Source organism: Equus caballus, chromosome 2 (assembly GCF_041296265.1).
Source record: "Equus caballus isolate H_3958 breed thoroughbred chromosome 2, TB-T2T, whole genome shotgun sequence".
Taxonomy (NCBI): Eukaryota; Metazoa; Chordata; class Mammalia; order Perissodactyla; family Equidae; genus Equus; species Equus caballus.
Window position 1 is genome coordinate 104,049,144 of NC_091685.1, and position 4,978 is coordinate 104,054,121.

A 4,978-nucleotide genomic window follows, 5' to 3' on the forward strand; every position below is an offset into this window, starting at 1 on the left:
GGGAATGTCAAGTAATTTTGTGGGCTTCTATCTATATGTGTGTTTGTAGAGGGGGCAGATGTGAAGAGATGAGAGTAGAGAATTTAGTTTGGGGTAAATTACAAATGCCTTTAGACCATTTAAAGAGTTTATAATTTATTCTAAAGGAAGTGACAAGACATTAATGGGATTTAAAATAAGGAATAAAAGAATCGGACTTCTATTTTATTTCTCACCTCAGAGGCATAATTTAGAACACACCATAGAGAGACAAGACTGTAGACAGAGAGCTCATTAACTGGAGAGAGCATTTGATAGTCCAAGAGAAAACTTAAGGTGATCCCAACTACAGTAATGATATGGGTTCACTTATATGTATATTATTTTTACTTACCATTGAATGGAAAATTAAATATGCTACCACAATGGCTTAGATGTTAAATTCTTATTATTAAGAAACAAAACTTTATTATGTAAAAAAACCAGTGAAAATATCTAAGCCTTAATAAATTCTCTCGATTGCTGTCAAGAGCTGAGCTGCCAGGTGTTGATGTGGACAATTAAAACAAGCTAAAATGAGAGTAATAATCAAGCCTTTAATTAGTTACTGAGATAGTGCAAGTAAGAGGCTAAGCAAGGAAAATCATATTTCCCTCTCTGTTCCATTTTTCCCTACGGAAGAGCCCTGGGCAAGGGTCGGGCAGATCAGCACAAACCTGGGAATTGTCTCACTACCAAGGAGCCATGGATGAAAATCTCCTCCTATTTTATAGACCCAGGGCCTTGAAAGAGGAAGAAGAGGACACTCTAGGAGTGGAAATGTACTGAGCCCTGAGTCAGAGTGGAGAAAAACGTCCTCAAGGTTTCCCCTCTCTCCCTCCACTCCCAATAAGGAAGTCTCAGCAGAGGCACTTGGAGAAGACCTCTGCTAAAGGTCCCCAGTAAGGAGGTCTCAGTTGGAGCCGCCTGAGCAGGAATGGCAGATATGTGTAAAAGGATGGCAGTTAGGGGTGCCTGAGTCCTTCACTATGACTCCCTGCAGAGCCTGCAGTGCATTGGCTGTGCATCAAGAACAGTGTGGGGAGAGTAGCTTTCCCCTGTGAGGCCTGCTAGGTAAAGCCGTTAGAATTGCTTAAGATCAGACCTGAAAGATCACACAGAGGATTTTGGCCTGGAGGCAGACTCCTCAAATGCCTCCTAGATTTTCTGTGAGTGATAAAAGTTAATGGAGTGTTAGAACAATTGTTTTTTTTTTTTTTTTTTTTTTTTTTGAGGAAGATTAGCCCTGAGTTGACATCTAACACCAATCCTCCTCTTTTTGCTGAGGAAGACTGACCCTGAGCTAACATCCGTGCCCATCTTCCTCTACTTTATATGTGGGACGCCTGCCACAGCATGGCTTGCCAAGCAGTGCGTAGAGCCACACCCGGGATCCAAACCAGCGAACCCCGGGCCACCGAAGCAGAACATGCAAACTTAACTGCTGTGCCACCTGGTCAGCCCCAAGGACAATTCTTGACAAGGCAAACTAAGGGCTCAGATCATGAGGAGGAAAATTTTGTTATTGAAACCTGAAAGATTTAGGATAGCACAGAGAAATGTACAGTGAGTAATGTAGAAAGGATGGTATAAATACCATCCAAATTTGCATGACCAGTTATAATATCAGATATGTAATAGATTTCTTTCCTGCATTTTCTCCCATCATGCAATGCCATGTATGTGTTTATTTACCCTATTTTTCCCTCCAACTTTTCTTTATCATTTTTAATGTAGGTTGGTTTGGTAACTTTATAACTTGTTATCTAATTTCAGGGTATTAAGACATAGTTGGGAATGAATCAGAAGAGGAGTGACCATCACAGGTACCTATTTGGGGACTATCAGTGCATTTTAATTTGCATAAGATGTATTTGAATTCTGTTAGAGAGGATCATGGACTGTTACTGTTTTGAAGTTAAACTTTGGACAAGGCAGGTGCGTGGGTATTGAACAGTCTCAGGCATGGACTCTTCAGATACTTCAGATTGCCTTACTCGGTTACATTCCAAAGCTCTTGCAATTTGGCTAAGTACCTCCTCAATTTGGAAAAGCTAAAGACTGCATTTTCATTGTGCTCACTTATAACTCAGGTTTTATATGTGACCTATCTTCAGTAAGGGGGGAAATGTCTTCCTATTCTTTTTCCTGACAGGCAAGGTAGGAAGGCCGTTTACTTTCCTATGGCAATAGTAACAAAGGACCAGTTTCTAGGCCCTAGCTTTGTGGTTAATGACATTTGGTGTTGTTCATACATAGTTCGTGACTGAAATGCTATGATCACTGAGCCAATAATTGAGGCAGAAGTTTCTCGATGCTTAGAGAAGAAACAAAACAAGGAACTTATGCAAGTTTGGTGTAAGTCTGTGGACACCTGGATGGAGATGATTTGCACAGCTGTGTGATCCCCAGCTGAGCAGAGCAGCTTCATTTATGTCTATCCTCCATATTTAAATAATAATAAGACCATAACAGAAGGAGATGGATCCCATAGATAAGGCTGTTGAAAAGTCCTACAGCTACAGAGATCCAAGATAAATGCTCTGTGGTTGGACTTAATGCATTTCTTGAGAAAAATAAAATATACTCTAGAGAATGCAATTGTGACTTTCAATACAGGGGCATAGTTAGGGTCCAGATCAATCAGGATGATGGCATACAGTGTCTCATAAATTTCCTGCTATGTAAATCAGTAATGTATAGAGCAGAGAGATACATCAACTAAAATAGAATTACACAAAAAATAGAAGATGGGACCAAAGTCTATGGCAAGGAGAGGGAAATCACAAAAGGAAGGGGAAAAGAAATGACCTGGTACAAGAATGGAGTGTGTGGTGCTCCTGTAAGAGGCATGAATGAGGCTTCCAGAGTAAATCTGTAGGACCAAAGTGAAGAGAGGAACAGAAGAAATTTTCGGTTGTATCATGTAATTGGAATGCAAATGTTTGAGCTTCACCATCAAAGATGAGAATGAAATAAAGTAATTTGTATCAGAAATTTGCCTCTAGCTTTTATGAAGTATGAAAAAAAATGTTGCCTTTCAACACAGTTTTTATGGAAGTATATTTTTTATGGACAATGTAGCATAAGTCACATGAAATTTCATTATTCTTTATGAAAATATATGTTTAACTTTCATAACTTTAATAATATTTAAACCAGCTATTTTGTTTAGATTTTAAGTTAATGTCTTAAAATTTGAAACTGGGGAAAAATAAATAGCAAAGTTAGCATGATATTAGAGCCAGCAGTTGTTCAGGGAGTATACTGGTTCTCCAGCACGCCAGTCATGGCCACAGAAGTGTCCTCCTACCTATGCCATTGTTGTGATGGAGTTCCAGTAATTATTTAGAAGCTCAGCTTAGAACCTGCTCCACCAACACTTCAAATAATGTTTGAGAACCTCATTCTGTATTGGATCCCAGTCAAATGCTTGTTTGCTTGTATTACCTGAACACTTATTATTATCATCTATAACTGAAAATTGAATAACACATCAAGCATGTTCACAGAATAGATTGAATTTCTTAGAATGAATTGTTCACTCCTAAATGATAAGTTCAATTCTTGAAACTTTAAGCTCAAAAAGACAAAAGTAAAACTATAACACAACTAGGAAATAGAAGCAGCTCTATGAATATTCCAGGTTTACAGAGTGAAACTGCACATGGAATATAGTCTGTTTGTTGGGTTAAGTATTTATAATGCATAAATAATTAAAGAATTAATGTTATTTGAAACACTTAATTTTAAACATACTGAAAACTAATTGAATTTTATAAATATATTAAATAGATAAAGAAGTAAATATAATTAATGTTATCTTTATAATTATGTAAAACATCTGAATTTATGCAATAATGGAATTGTTCTATATCTTGAATTTGGCAGTGAATACAAAACTCTACATTTGTGAAACTCATCAAACCATCCGCATAAAAGTCCAATAAATTTTGCTTAGGTAAATTATTCCTCAATAAATCTGATTGAAATACAATCCAAATATTTGTATTAATCTCCATTAAAAACAAATCTATATTTGACCATTATTACATAATTTACCATTTAATTAGAATAAGCAGTGGAAACATTATTACATATTTTAGTATTTGATTAGAATAAATATAATCCTGTTTATCTCATTTTAATTTGTCATTTGCTTCAAAACTCTGTGAATAAAAAGCTACTATCTGCAATTGTGTATGCCATTATATCATTAGGTTTTAATTTTTTTGATCTTTATGAAAAACAATTTTTAATTAGAGTATTGAGAGCATTACTTGTAGCATATTGTTAGTCTGCAATATTTGAGCATCATGATCAAACCAATTCTCAAATAAGACACCTGAAATAATCATAAGCAAAGAGAATACTAGTGATCATGGCTCCCAGATGAAGCATGTTTTAGTGTAAAATATGTAACGGACTTCTGGTCCAGACGATATTACACAGACCTATTTTTTCTTGTTCCTTCCTACCATACACAATTATAAATTCTGGAAACGACACAAGAGGAAAACAAAGAAGGATTCTGTAAGGTGGTAAAAAGAAAGTGAGCTGGTTTGGGATGCCAAATGGACAATTAGCACATCAGCGAAGCAACTTGTGTGACCCTACCCAACAGGAGAAGGCCCCTAGACCTTCTGTTTCCTAACCCACAACTTAGCAAAAGAAGGCAGCCCATGTGGGCTTCTTCCTCCCTTGGATCAGTCAGGGGCCACTCATCAAAATGCCCACCAACAATAAACAGCTAGGAGAAGTGCTCTTCCTCCCTGCCAGGCCCAAGACTACTCTTTTTATTGAGAAACACCAAGGTAAGAGATGCCAGCAAAAGGGGCTCTGTATAACGAGTGGCCTGGTCTAGAAAGATTCCTTATCTGTGCAAACCTGAGACTCTACTCTCTTGCTCAGTGACATCACTGTGGCCAGGGAACATTGGTAGGGGGACCGTACCACACTC

The 4,978-nt window shown here is 37.4% G+C and overlaps 1 pseudogene; it reads left to right on the forward strand.

Annotated features, from left to right (window-relative positions):
* Positions 1 to 2,396: 2,396 nt before the first annotated feature.
* LOC102147699 (signal recognition particle 19 kDa protein-like) lies at positions 2,397 to 2,877 on the forward strand (annotated as a pseudogene).
* The last annotated feature ends 2,101 nt before the right edge of the window (positions 2,878 to 4,978 follow it).